Here is a 15,239-nt window from a genome sequence, read left to right as displayed (position 1 = left end):
GGCAAAACAACCCAGCAGATCCATCCATTTAAACTGCTAACATAATGATTTAAAAGAGAAATTTATCTGATACTTTACAAACAATGCTGCTGATCCAGTGCTCTGTTGCGAAATATTTTCAAGTATGACAACTTCTTGGCCTGATGGAATATTTTAATCTGTTGGACAGAATTAGCCAAGTGCTCCTCATTCAAGCATCTTATGAATGGATTTGCCAGATGGGCAAAGGCTAATATTAGGGTTTGTGAAAGCCAGAGGGAGGAGATTGGTTACCAAAGAAACAAATAGATCCTTAAGCAGATATATCCAAGAGATATTCCAAGCTCAGTCTTAACCTGGTCTATCAATCCATTCTGGCAAAAGATAAAAACTTCAGCTATGCATCCAAGAGAACAAGGAAGACAAACTCTAGAATGGTTGTCTTTCTTTGCTCAATGACAAACTGCACAATATATTGAAGAAAATTCATTTAAAATAGTAAAAAAACTGGCTTTAGGGCAACATGCAAACTAAAGACAATGAGACTTGCTGTCATGAAAAGAGAAGTGCTATCAGTTAAGGGAAGCTGTAATCAGAATTTGTAGCTTTTTTGTTGTTGTTGTTTTGTTTTTAATCTGTTTATTGTAAACTTGCATGCAGAAATAAGACTTTAATCTAGAGATCGGTTTGGATGAGAATGTAAATAGTCAACTGCTAAACCTACATACATTTTGCAGCCATTATATCATAGAGACAAGGATCATATTTTGAAGCAGTTCTTAGACCTTTTGCCAAAAAACTTTTTCAAGAAGGTTCATGCGAACTTTCACTACGTTCATATGAAGGTGAAAAGAACAACCTTTGGTTCTGTTTGGACAGCAATAACTATAATCACATATTCCCTCCATTTTCAATTTCCAAGCAAATAACTCTGCAGTCCACTGATATTTAAACATCATGTAGGGCAACACTTCTTCCACTTCTCACTAATTGGTCAGACTGGAAGATCAGGGCACGTAGAGCTCCCAGAGAGGTGTCTGACTGCGGGAAGAGAGGGAGCTGCGGCAGAATGATGGGGTGTGAACGTGTGAGGACGGGAATGTGAACGTGTGAGGACGGGAACGGGAGCACTGGCCCCCCACGAGAGCTGTGGCGGCCGCAGTCACGACGGTAACCGTTGGGGGCGCCCGTTGGAATCGACCCTTGGCAGCGGCCCCACCGCGGCCGGCAGGGGGCCTGGCGGCCAGCGCCGGCCCGAAGGGAGCAGCTCCGCGCCTGCGCGCCTCGGCCTGGCGGGGCGGGGCCTGGCGGCCGGAGCTCGGAGAGGCGGGGCGGGCCCGGGCCGGGGCTGGCGGCGGCTGCGCAGCTCCGCGGAGGCTGTGGCCGGGCGTCTCCGCGGACTCGGTGGGGAGACGCCGTGGGAGGCTGCGAGTTTCACCGCGCGGCTCGGACCGAGCGTGTTGGTGGCGGCAGCGACGGCAGCGGCATCAGCAGCAGCGGGAAAGGAAAGAAGGTGAGTGCGGCGCGACACCCTGCGTGCGAGCAACAGGTCCCGGCTGCGGAGCCGCCGGACCCGGGAGCCTCCCCGCGGCGCAGGCCCGCGGTCCGGCCGGGCCGGGGCCGAGCGGGCGGCCGGGCTGAGCCGAGCTGGGGGCTCCGCGGAATTCCCCGCGCTCCCCCGGGCCGGGCAGTACTGTGGTCCCGGAGCCCGGCCCGCGGGGGCCGCCGTGTCTACAGGTGTCTGTGCCGCGGGGCGCCCGCAGCAGCTGCCCGGAGAGCGGGGGCGCGTGGGCCGGGCCGGTTCCTGGGAGCCCCCTGCCCCGGATCTGGGCCGAGGCCGTGAGGAAAGTGCCGTGCCAGTGTGTGAGAGGAGCCGTTTGCTCGCGTTGCAAGGTCGGAAACTCTCTCGCACATCTGATCTGCTGGTCAGCGCGATGCTTCGAAGTGATGCCCCGTAGGGACGTCGCCATGTGCTGGATTAGAAAGCTTTGCGGGGTTAGATTGAATTAGGTGCTGTAGGAACGACTTCCGGAGTTTTTTATAACGTCTGGTGGCTCAGAAAGCCCGTACTGGTTGTGTTATTGTGGCAGCAGCACAGTCCGGACTGAGGAGCTGCGTTGAGTGAGGGCGGCAACAAAGACCGGGAGCTCCTTCAGTCGGACGGCACCAAAAACTGAGTTTTTGGGTATGGCCTTCTGGGATACCGCTGGCTTTAACAGTGCATATACGTATCTGTTTAGAATAACTTTCTTACTTATTTCTTCAGTGAGACAGTTCCCTGGAAAAGAACGTAATGAGGGATGTATTGGAGAGGAGCATCTATTTGTGCTATTGAATGATAATTCTTAAAGCCACTTCAATGGAATTACTTGAGCATAAGCTAGCTATGTGGCTGACTGGCTATGACAAAGTACTTGCATTGGTGTTGATGTATGAATGTCTGCAGGCAAAGGGCTCTGGTGGTGTTGTAAATGCCCCCTGCCTCAATGTGCAGCTTCCTGTGCTTTCAGAGGACCTTTCTTCTGGACGACCAAGATGCTTTTCCTGAATTACTCAAAAATGGGGTAATTTCTAATTGCCGTTCGAGCCTGGCTATGTTATATACACATAAACTATCTTCCAACATGCTGTGATCCAAAAAGCCCTCTGTATTTCATGTGTTAAAAGGTTAATTAATGATTAGTATTGTAGGTGGATTAACAAGGCATCAAATATTTATATTGCAGCACTTTGAACCGGCATAGCAGAATGTTAAATTTAATTAACATGGCTGTTATTACAGTAATACAGAGTTAAGTGTAAGTACGTGATCACTTAACTCTTCTCAAAGTAATGCTTTCAGACTTCACGTGTAGAGCTTCTCATGTTGCCTTGAGTTCCATAGAATGGCTATGGGCAGTAGTGCTTGGTGTGAAGAAGCAGATGATGGTGAAGGTGATGGTTTTACCTGGATTTCATTGAAGCTAATTTCAGAAGATCCGAGCTTACTTAAAAATGGAAATGGAAATATTTCTCCACTGAACCGATTTACTTCCTGAGGAATTCGGAGTGGTTACTCGGGCCATTGAGGGGTGTCGGATGTCTTTCATTACCACAACAATACCTGATGTAGAAACACTAAACATGGTTGCGGAGGTTGCCATTCATACGGAGGGTGATGGACACAGAACACTTGGTGTAGTCTGAAGTTCGTAAGGATCTATTTTCTATAGAAGTAACCATGTTTTCTTAACACCCTGTTTGGCGCTTTTTAATTAGTCTTTTGCTGAATCCCACCGAATTTCCAGATGTAAATAGTGTTGGGCTGTCTCCCCAAGGACTGGCTCTTAGAGTTGAATACAAACAGTTGTGACTACCTATTTCAGCTGTTCATTTCTTTTTCTTCCAGTTTGCACTTGTGATTAACTGCATTCTTTAACAATGTCAGGCTTTCACAACGCTGTAGGCTAAGGTCTCCAGCGATGTGTTACTTCTCAGGTGGTGGGATCTATATTTGCATTCATACGGTGTGGTTAAAATCCTTAAGTATTCCAGCAACGAGCTTCTATTTTTTTTCTTTATTTCCTCAGTGCGATAGGTGGTGTTGTGGAAAGGCTCGACATTATGGTTTTTGAAACAGTAGCGTGATTACAATCGTGGTCACTCATTAGAAAGCCTCAATATTACTTGTAAATATTAATTAAATACCGTTGTGTTGTTTTCCTTCTATTAACGAGCAAACAGTTACTGGTGCACCTGTGAGAGCAGAAACTGTCTTCAGGGGAGCATTCAGTGATATAACATTAGGTGCCAGCTTCATTCTTGAGGGGTAATACTTGGGAAGGGACTGGCTGGCAGGGGGCTCAGTCAGGCACAGGCTGATGATGTGAACCCATGTTCCTGTTTGCAGACACAGTTCTGAATGGTGAAAAGGAGTGTTTTGTTGAACATGATGCTAGTGAGTTTCTAAGCTTTCTTTTTAGATTTTTGGCTAAATTTGCCAGCTCCTACAGGTGATAAGCCTGACATTTGATCAGCATCTATGATTTGCGCTTGTTTTAGAGGGGAGCTTGGTTGGTTGTCTGCTAAGTCTATTAGGTGGCATGACATCTGGATTCTGCTGTGGACTTAATTCTTTCTTGTAAGTTGCCAAGTAATTAGATACAGAAATAAACTGTTTCATCGTATGTGCAATTACGTGTTACATAAAGATCACCTGGATGCATTCTGTTTCCTGAATTTATTTGCCTGTTGCATCATCTGTCTGTTCTGGTTGGTGACAGTTGTCTTACAATAAGTGCTGAGTGAGAAATAGTTACTGTGGTTTTATGCTACCAATTTTAGTTCTCGATTTTCATTTGACTTTGGTCTTTTTTTTTTTTTTTTAGATTTCTTCTCCAGAGTTAGAGAACGGTCTTGACGATAGGAACACATGATAGTGCAGCTCATGGCTGGCAACTGTAAACTTCAGTATTCTTTTGCTATGCTTTATCAGCACTGAAAATGAACTTCCATCTCCCTGAAAATTCTAAGAGAAGAAAAGGTGGTAGAGGGATGTTCTGGAGAAGGAGGGTCTTTAGAAAAATAAGATAGAAAACAAACTAAATTTTATCCTTGTCTTGCAATAGGGGATTTACCTTCTGGGGAAGCTTTGGGAAGGTTATACATACTTGGCCATAATAGACAACTTAGAGACCCTTGTAGGTGTTTTTGTGGGAAATGATTTCTGGATAGGCTAGTAATGATTTCTCATAAGGTCTTTTTAGAAGTGGTGGGAAAGGTAAGCGATATTTTACAAGAGGCATTGAGGGTACTCAAATATTGTACAGTCTGAGTGTGTCAGCATCTAAAGCACGCAACTGTATTTGCATCAGCTGTTTAATGAGTAGTCAGTGTGAATTCTCATTGTCACAGCCTGAAGTTGTTCAGTGCTGTCTTCATGCTCTGAAGTGTTGAATTCAGCAGACCTAAAACCTTCGATAACCAGGAAGTGCCAGTGCAACCTCAGCAAGTGCTCTTTGGCCTGGCAGTGCCTGCTGGGAGGTGAATGTATGCATTCCTGTCCTCTTCCTGAGGACCTGAAAACAAGTATTCAGTGCTGGTACTGTTTAGATGATTAGTTATGGTGTTCTGTTTACTAATATATGTTATCAAAGGGGGACAACACGTGCTACTGCCTAAAAGTGCTACTTAGTTCAGTAGTGTGCTGCTGTAAATGCTTCTGGTGGTACATACATGGATTATTCTTAGCTATATAATGGCATATGAGTGGCTGGTACTTAATGAGGTATAGGAAAGAATAATCAAACTTCAGGTTCATCTTGTTCAAGGCTGGAAGGCAGGTAAAATGTAACTGGTGTGATACCTTGGTAAAAATGCTGTTAAGAGAAAAGGCTTCACTTGTTGTTTCCCTAGGGTCAATTCTTGGTCTCTGAGTGACAAACAGATCAGTCAGTTGAGCTCTCACCTTTCTTGACTAAGAAAAGTTCATCTGTGTTTGTAGAAAAAAAAATTTACAGATGACTGCATTGTGTTTAATAGATGTTAACTACAAATCTAATATTGGCGAAAAGTTGTTTTCAGAGAGCAAATTTTTCCCTGTGTCTGAAAGGGCATGATGTCAGCAGGCAAACATAGTCCTGCGTTAGTGGAAGAATATAGTATTAGTGAGCATCACGTGCTCTGCAGAATCTGTAGGATCAAGCAGTGATGGAATTGCTTAGTGTCAATATGCAGTGACATTTACATTTTGTTTAAGTAGTATTAGAAGCTCTCAGCTGTATGGAAGTGAATGGAAATTTAACTGGATATGTATTAAAGGTGGTGATTGATGTTGTGGGATAGTTAAACATAATGCAAGTTTGTACAATTTCTTTTTTTTCCAGTAATCAAGATGTGTTCTAAATCAGTAACCTAATTACTTACAGGGAGGAATTAGCGCAGTCCCTCAGAGTAAATGAGGTAAAAGCTGATCAGGTTGGCATTGTCTTGTTTGTTGGGCTGCATAAATGACTTAGGAGCCCAGTAGTATTTATCTGGGTTTTGACCGGTGGAATAGTTTGTTTTGTCTTTTTTTTTTTTTTTTTTAAGAGCTATAAACAGCACCAAAAATGTGTTTGAGCCTAAATTCTTAGTAGATTAATGGATCACTTCTACTGAATAATCACCTTGATTTTTGCCTGATCTTGGACTGTTAAGTGCAAGTGCAGTTTTCTTAATTCAAGACTCAATGGTCATCAGTTGCTTCTTGACATAGCACGTTTCTTTAAGCTGTTATGATGAGTATTAGCTGGAGTAGTTGGTTACCTGACTTTGGTGGAAAGAGGAGGAAATTGTCACTCCCAGACTTCTGCAGTCTAATGGACGCATTCTACCTTCTGACCTTACATTTCTTCTTCATTGACTCGTCAAGCAAGATGAAAAGATTAAGGACAGAAAGTATCTTAAGGAAAGCTAAGAATCCTAACAAAGTAAATGGCATGTGCCTTGCTTCCCAAAAGAAAAAAACGTGAGGCTGTTTTTAGGGTAACAGAATGGGCAGAAAGATTTCAAGACCGGTTATTTCAGTGCATTTTGTAGGTTATTTCTTTCTTTAAGCTTTTGCTGGTTTTCAGGGTCAAAATGAAGTGCAGCTGAGAGCTGTTTCTTTTTGGCTGAGAAAGAGAATGCTGCATCTGCTTATATGATGTTTAGAAGTGACAGCTAAGTGCTACTTTGGCTTACAGCTCATGAAGTCATTTTTTGTTCATATTGTTTGTACTTCCATATCAATATGATATCCTGAAAAACTCAAAACTGTGTTTTATAGCTTACTGAAATTTGTTCTGTACAAATATGACTGATGAGCTCAACCAGATGCTGTACTCATTGGGCTGCAAGTGTGTAATGTGTGTAACAAGCTGGAGATGAATTGATCTCTTTTAGTGGAAATGAAGATCTGGGAGATCAGAGCAAAGAAGAAAGAAAACAGATTGCAGTTTTGTTTAATAGGTTGTGTGAAATCCGAAACAACCACCTCTCTGGTAGTAAAGTATTAAAGTATATGTATGGTTTTACTTAATCAAACAACTTGTGTTGCAAACCTGATTTTACGTGTAAGCCACTTTCAAACTTTTGGTGAGAACTTTATGTTGGTGAGAACTTCATAGGGTTTCTCCTTTTGTCAACATTTTTGAAGTCTTTTTTGTACAAATATTTAATGACTGCAGCTGCATACCTAAGTGGTTGAGTAGTGAGTGTAGACCAGGTTTGTGTTCCGTCTTAAGTGCACATTCCTGTCAAGACTTAGAAAAATATTTAATACTGTTCTTTTGGTAGTATGTATGTTGGAGCTGTTTGTAGCTTCTGTAGTTGGGAGTTGATGTGACAATTAAAATTCCATGCAAGTCTTCAGTTCTTGGATATTAAAGCTCATTTGAAGTTCAGTATTCAGCCTTTAAGGTACATAATATGACTAATCAGAGCCTGTTCAACTTAATGAGTAAACTGTTAAGCAATTAGTAATTATTTTTTCTCACTTTTTTGGTATTTATTTTCTTGACTGGATTTGCGACACATCTGATTCTAGCTATTTAAGAAGACACTTAGCTTGCAGCTATAGCTCTAGGAGTATTTAAGGGACCTGGTGGTTTCTCTTAGTTTTTCACATTCAGCTCCTCTGTTCTAGTTTGTCACTTGCAGGCATGGCCAAAATGCTAGATCCCAAGTCATTTAAGTTCATAGTGTAATGTCTGAGGGAGAGGACCCAAGTAAAAGATGCCCAAGTAAAAGACACAGTACAGAAGCGGCTGAGGTGTCAGCACACATTGCCTTCTGCTAACTCTGCTTTTGGGATCAGTGATTTCTGACCGGAGCGGAGTCTTCAGCTGAGAATAGTAACTTAATCTGCTACAACAAGATTTGCTAGAACTTGTCTATCAACATCTTTAAGCTTGCTGTCCCTCCAGTTCAGCCTATTATGCAGCATTATTTTCTTCTTTAACTTCAAACCTGTACATTGAGAAACTTATAAACAATCCGGTGTATTACTGCTTTCCACACAATTCTGGGTGCCGAAGATTAATATATTATTATATTAGCTTATTCTTACAGTTATGTTTCTGAAACATTTTATTTGGCAGTTAAAACTTGCAGTGGCTTAGTTTTCCATGTTTGTAGTGTAACATCATGCAGAAGGGCTTTGCATTCAGTATGTACAACCACTGTATGCCAAACTGATCGTCAGTTCAAAAAAGAAATAAAATCCATGAACTTATTACTTGCAGTAAGACTCTGAAATGTTATGCATTGGTGCTATTTGAATGGATGCTTAAAATGTAGGGGAACAAGAATTCTACTGAAATAGTTCATCAGCTTAGCTTGTTAAAATTCATTAAACTAATACGTGTCCAGTGTTTATATTCAGAATTCCAGAACTGTTCCTTTAGGAGCAATAAGTTCATGCTTAGAATTATTTGAGTTACAATGTTAAACTATTCATAGATCTCATTCATTTGTCTCATTGATCTACTTTGTATATTAAATTCTTATTTCAATTTGTTATGTGTTGGGTTCCCGAAACTCAATGTATTCTTAGATTGTTAATATTAATTACGTCTGGAAATAATTATTCCTATTTTTATAGAGGTAAAATTTTATAAGTGTAGAATCAAAACCAAAAAGGTCACAAGTGCTGATTCTTCAGAGAAATCTCTAGAACAAAATCATTGTCTAATGTGAAGTATCAGCCAGATTCAAATTGAAAATACATCCCAAGTTGTTAACATTGATGGACTGGAAAAGAGCATGTGAATCTTTTTGGTTCTAGATGAAAAGTTCTAAGGTAATGAATGAAATCTGACTGTCTGCCCCTCAAGCTGTGGGATACCTGAACCTTCCTAGTGTGGCTCTATTATGCCCTGGCTGCAGGAACAGGTATTGCTACTGCAGATGGTTCAAACTGTTGCTGCTTTTCTTCAGGAAGTCAGTATTTTTCAGACATTATTTGAACAAGTGACTGTACTTTTATGTACTTGGGTTCCAAATGAAATGGTAAAGTCACTGCAGCATTCTTGGGTCGCTTCAGAGCTGCTAATGGAGGATCTCTGTGAGGCATTAGAACGTCAGAAGGGCTTCTTTCAGATACAGCACTAGTGTTGATCACAGAGTACCAGCTGAGTAAGGAGATGGTGTGACCTGTCAGCGTGACTAGAGAAGAGGAAATACTGATGAGTGCTGTCGCTCTTGAGGTTTTTGGTTATAATCTAAAGCAGAAGAAATTGCATTTCCAAAATTTATTTTACTGATTTAGAAGGTGGCATTTCAATTCTCAGTTAAAATTCTTTGTTAATAGAATTTTCAGTATACCCAGCTGTGCCTGAAAGACTGTATTAAACAGCTTCACAGTATGACACCTGCAGGACCGGCAGCTGCAAATAGTGAGCAGCAGATTTTAAGGCCAGTGTCCAGATGAGCTCACAACCTGGACAGGCTGCTACAGAGCTCTCTCATGTGCACTGGAGTTGGAGAGAAAGCATTCTGTTATATCAGAGCCCTATTACTTTTCTTTATTTGTGATTAGCATGTTTAGCCAGGAACAGGCAGAAGTTCTATACATGGTGGTTTATTATTGTCAAGTCACTGACAGCTGTGATGGACCCAGGCAGTTCAGTGTCGGCTATTAGTTTTTTTCTTACTCTGTCAGGTCCTCCAGTGTCTTACCAGCAGTCATTGCTGTTACACAAAGTATCCCAGTCCCTTCTGGTTTACTGGGAATGTTGACTGTGAAACCTTTATATTATAAAGTTTATTCTATTGCAGCCATTATGTTGAGTGGTAGATGGAAAACTGTACTAGAAAACTTCTGTTAATTGAATTTCAGTCATGTCAGACGTCTTGATTGTATTTATTCACCCAGTCCTATGGGGATTCTTTTTATAGATTGAAAAGTATTTGGATGTATTCTTTGTTTTTTCACAAATATTTGGATCCTTTTGTGTATTGTGCTCAGTAAAATCTTGAGGTCACATCTTTGGTAAGCAAACCATTTTCTGCTTTAACCCTTTTTGAATAGCCTGTTGTTTGTTAAATTAGAAGTATGTGATTTAACTTCTGTAGGCTGTTTCTTATCTGTGCATACCTTTTGTGTACTTCCTTACTTTGTTTCACGTGCAAACAAAATCACAGACTGGGCCCCTGGAGGTCAGCTGGTCCAACCCCTTTCCTCAGGCACCTTGGTGCGTCCTGCCTAACTCCCAGTACTGATTTCAGACACTTCTGGCTCTTTCAAAGAGAATGAGCAAAAATTGTTCCGTGTGAACTTATGCCTTGTTTGGTTTGCGTGACAGAAACCTGAAACTTCCCGACTTCTATGAATTAAGTTGGCTGATTTGTCTTAATGGAGAATAGTGTAGTCTCCTTTCTAATAGAGAGATATTTTCCTTGTAATGTGACCTAATCCACGTGAAAAAAATTCCGCTGATAGGTAATTTATAATAATCTGAAACAAATCAGGTAGACTGCTAAAATAATAGCCTGAAGTGCTTTGGATGACATTAGAGGACTGCATTTTAAGTGATATTTATGGTTTTCATATTAGTCAGAATGCAAACACTCCTGTGTGTAAATGGAACCTTACACTTCTAATCCTAATTCCACAGTTTTCAAACTGAGAAAGCAGATAGCATTCACTACCATCTGGATTTTTAATCTGACGTGCAGGGAGTGCATTTGTCTCTTAATTCCTGTTTGTTACCTTTGGGTATTTCTGTCTTCCTGAACCTTCTGTTGCTAATCATGCAGCACTGTTTTGGATTGTATTTGTTTTTTTCAAGTGAATGTGCACAGTATTTTTTGGTACACGTTTTGAGATATAAACGGTCTCTTGTGTATCCAGTAGGAGCTGGTAATAATTTGAGTTGCAGATTTATAAAAGCTAAAAGTTGCAGTACTGTTAGTGATGGGAAGAAACCACAGCCTTATATACAGATGCTTTTGACAGTGCAGCTTTTTGCCACTGAGTGTGGGAGACTTTTTTCTGTCTGGTTTGTTCTGTCATTTTATCCCACCAAGTTGTTTTGTGGAGAGAGCTGCTAATGCTAAGAGCAGTGTGGAGTAAGTGAGGAAAGAGGCTGGGAATAGTGCAAACATCATTTCCATCTCGCAGAATGATAACCTGTGGTCAAATGGGAAAACTAATAGGAAGTAGTGGCTTTAACAAGATGGTTTTGATGCATGGGTATGTGAGTGTATTTAGGGATGGATGGTGTGTTTCATTGCATCTTAAAGTCGTGCAGCTGTGCTCCCCAAGTGTATGGAGAGAACTTGCTGCTGTTAAATCTTGAAAAGTTATGCTTAGGAAAACTGCTTTCTTTGCTTTGGTGATATAACGGTTTCCCCCAGTTACAGGCAAGAACTTGAAATGTTCATAGCTAGGATATGGATGAATTTTCTCAATTGAAATCCATTCTGTAAACCTGATTGTTAAGATGACTGCAGTGATGACTTGAATAGACCAATGTGCTGTTGTTGGGGCTGTGGCACCTCACAGTGATATTAGGAGTTTCATCTGCAAACTTGGCTTCTTTTTTTCTCTTGCTTACAAGGCTGATGCATCAGACCAGGTTACTGTTAATTTCTATTTAGTTTTTCAGTTTAATTTTTGCCACATTCCCTATGCTACTATCAGAGAAAGTATTCTCCCTGTAGTACAGTCTTTCTCTACCAGTGGATGAGGGCTTTTGCTGTTACTTGGCTGACGTCTTTGATCTGAAAAACTGTGTGAAGACAGTGGCAGCTTCCTGAAGGGCACATAGAAACCACAGTGTTGGTGCTGAGCCATGCATCCAGGGAGTGATCTTGCCCATCCCAGTTTTATTGTTTTAGCCTTGCTCATTGGCAGTGGGTTCCGCTTTTAATGTAAGCAGGGAGTTTGAAACAGTTCAGCTTTGCTATTCTTTTTGTTATTGCTTGGATGAAAAATTTACTGAATTTTCTCCCATTATGAGCTTCATAACATTTAGATCTAGACTCTTCCCCTTTTCTTCCCCTGCCTCTTCATGTCTTTCTCTGGCTTTTCTCATGGAATGCCAAGGTCCATCCTCACTACCATTCAGTCTCACTTTTAACAGTGGTCTGTAGAAGCAGCAATCAATGTCTTGATGCCTGATTTCACAACAGTACAGAAGCCCAGACTGGTGTTAGATTAATGATTTTTAGGGTTTTTTTTTTTTCTTCACCCCTATTGAAAGGCAGCCATCTGCTGTCTCCGTGTGAGAGACTGAAGGCTGTATTCTTTAACCCAAAGCAGAACTGCCAGATTCTTAGATAAACTAAATTATGGGAAATATAGCACTAAGGTGCTAAGTTTAATAGCTCTTTCTCATTGGTTGGATGGCAACAATGTGTTCTTATGAAGCTTGAACTTCCAAAGGAATCAGTACTGTCATTCCTTTGCAGTGCAGCTGACCTGCAATTGTTGAAGTCAGCACTACATGGAGTGGCTGTGGATGACAGCTTTAAGTTTGCGAGCAGGATTATTTTAGGATACTGAATTTTCTGATTTAGAAGTACCTGATGACTGAGTCTTTGAATATTGGAGCAATAAAATGTTTTCTAATTTGTTAAGAGATTTATCAGCCACGTTGGTGTAATGCTTATAAGCATATTTGCATCACTGGTATGTAAAACTTGTACAGACTTAAGGTATTTATATTCCAGGTTGGGTGTGTGATTGATTCTTCTAAGCATTTCTTGCTAGCTTCTTTGTTAGGTATTCAGTGCCCTTTTGTGTAGTACCTGTACAATTTTCTTCACTAAGTGGTAAAATGCCAAGATGCACAGCATTAGTGTTTTCTTCCATTCTCCCGTTATGAAATGCCTGAATTGCTGATCACTGACATCCATGCCAAGAAGAAAAACTTTTTGTTATGGAAAAGCTTTTTTATCCACTAGATTGGACTTGAACTTGCTTTTTTGCATGCTCATTTCAGGTAGAGGTAATGTACAAAAGTTGCTTTTCCACTCTTCTGGTGAGAAGCTTGTTATAAAAGATATGCATGAAAGGTAAAGTGGGGCAAATTTCTGCGTTTTGAAGTTGTTCAGTATCTTTGAAGAGCAACTGGCCCTTCCTCAATTGTGATTTCTGTTGTCTTATGCTGTTACCGTTTTCATTGCTGGCTGATCATTGTTGCAGTTGATTGTAGCAGGTAGCACATGGAGCTAGTTTTTGTTGACAGGCAACTCTGTCAAAGCTGGTGTCAGTCTCTTGCTTCTGCCACATGTGTCACAATCTGGTCACATTTTGGATTACTGCAAACTGTTTCAGCGTGACACTTTGCCCAAAAAGGAACCAGAAAGATAAAAATATTTTGTAATATTCTTCAAGCTTAGTGAATTGAGGCAACTTGCGGAGACATCTGAAAGCTACACAGTTCTCAGGTATTACTGGCTGTACAGCCCAAAGGAGGAGAGGGTAAGGGAGTGACTGAGAGAGGGTTGTGAGACTGCAGTCTTTGGCAGCAGTGAACTAGTTCAGCTTAATAAACCATTCCAAGAAACCATACTGACAGGCTCTTTCATGGTTCTTGTCATAAACTATGCCATCTCTGTTTGGAAGGATCCAAAATTAGGGCACACTTGAAAGCCTAGTCAGCATTGTGCTGTGCTAGCAGTTGAGAGTTAAAGCTGTGCACAAACATATTTGTTATGTCCCTGAAGAAAATATTAAAATATTCTGCAAATGTTAGATAACATAAAGCTGGCAAAGTGTGAAGAAACTAGGAAATCTTTCAGCCTCGGAATATTTTTTTCCTGTATGCAGTATTCTGAGCTCTGTCATTAGTGCTCAGTTTTTTAGGAATGGGAAACATTCCAGCAGATCTCACGGACACAAATTCACAGAGCATTCTCTGCTTGTTCTGTGCAAAGGGCGGTTGTGACAGTGCATTTCTTCGGGGATACGCTTGCCATGGCTACCCAGGGCATTTATCCTGTTTGAGAATGGGTGTTTGTTGGGTAATAACCAAGGTTTCTATCTTTTGTCTAGCAGTGCATCTCAGCATAATAATAATATAGAAATGGTATCATAGATTGAAACAGATATCTGCTGTGCGGCTGCTATGCCTTGCTTACAGTGTCCTCCAGAGCAAACAAGTGCAGATGATGGTAATTAGAGAAAACCTTGGGGGGTGACGGGGTGTGGAGGATAGCCATTGTGAAGTGGAAATACTTGAGAAGAAAAGTTTCTGAAATTCATGCAGCAAATTGTTTGGGGTTTACTCAGTGGAGCTGTCACCAGAATCTCACGTGAGTTTAGGAATGGAGAACTTGTGACATCACAGACCTGAATATCTCAAATAGTTTGTAGGAGTATCCTATAAATAACTAGAGAAGAGCTCAAATGAAATCTGGTTTGTTCTGAGGGTGTGGTGAGTGGTTGACTGTGAGGTCTATATAAAGTGCAAAGACTCGCAATCATTGTTTTATGTTTTGTAGTTCAGAACTTTTAGAAGTTTTCAGAATTTTTAGAAGTCTGGACTCATTTTTGCGGACAGAAAAATAGGTCAGAAGTTGTTTATTCCCACCCGCTGGTAACTAAGAATGACATATTGGTGGGGCTAAGCAGGTTAAGGTGTTACAGATAGTAATTAAAAGGGAAAAAAAAGACAACTTTCACCCATTCAGTTAATGTGGCAAATATTGACTATTTACTCTTTTACTGTTTACTATTAATACTGTTTTCTGTAGTGAAGCAGTAACACTGTTAAAACTACTATGCTAAAAAAAAACTTGGGGATTAACTTGAGATGAGGACACAGGAGTCGAAACCAAAAAGGATACAATTCAAAGGGATGAGCTTGCAGGTTGTGTGGGGGGGAATCTTATTAGATACTTAAAACAGCAGCAATATTTTTAATTCTACAGAGAATATAAGCTCAGTTTAACCAAGGAATGGCACGTTTACTTTTAAAACAATGAAATCTGCAGTCTTAACTGTCTGTGAATAGGTGATAAAGAAATGGCTTTCGTCTTATCGTGTTTCTGGCTGTCCTGTGAGATCTTTTAACAACCCTTGGAATTCTAGGAATTCCATTACTCTTCATTTGTTATGCTTCAAGGTTTCTAAACATTTGGCAGTAACTCTCAATTAAAGTAGATCTTTCCTCTTTCACTACTTAAGATCTTTTCCTCGCAGCCTGTAGATATTTGTGTAGTCCACTGTCATCTTGATATCAAATGTTAATTGTAGAGCAGGGGTAGATGGTGCAAAAGACTTGATTAGAACCGAGTGTTCAAATGTATAA

At 40.8% G+C, this 15,239-nt stretch overlaps 1 protein-coding gene across 1 annotated transcript in view; it reads left to right on the top strand.

The window, feature by feature from the left end:
- Window positions 1-1,302: 1,302 nt before the first annotated feature.
- PALS1 (protein associated with LIN7 1, MAGUK p55 family member) overlaps window positions 1,303-15,239 on the top strand; it is a 42,255-nt gene continuing 28,318 nt past the window's right edge. The window contains exon 1 of the mRNA XM_015864881.3: window positions 1,303-1,492. The gene's annotated coding sequence lies outside the window, so the exon portion shown is untranslated. The remainder of the gene's footprint in view (window positions 1,493-15,239) is intronic.

The sequence above is a fragment of the Coturnix japonica genome, chromosome 5 (genome assembly GCF_054131305.1).
Source record: "Coturnix japonica strain WE chromosome 5, WE-NBRP24, whole genome shotgun sequence".
NCBI lineage: Eukaryota > Metazoa > Chordata > Aves > Galliformes > Phasianidae > Coturnix > Coturnix japonica.
This window is presented reverse-complemented; position numbering and strand designations above follow the sequence as displayed.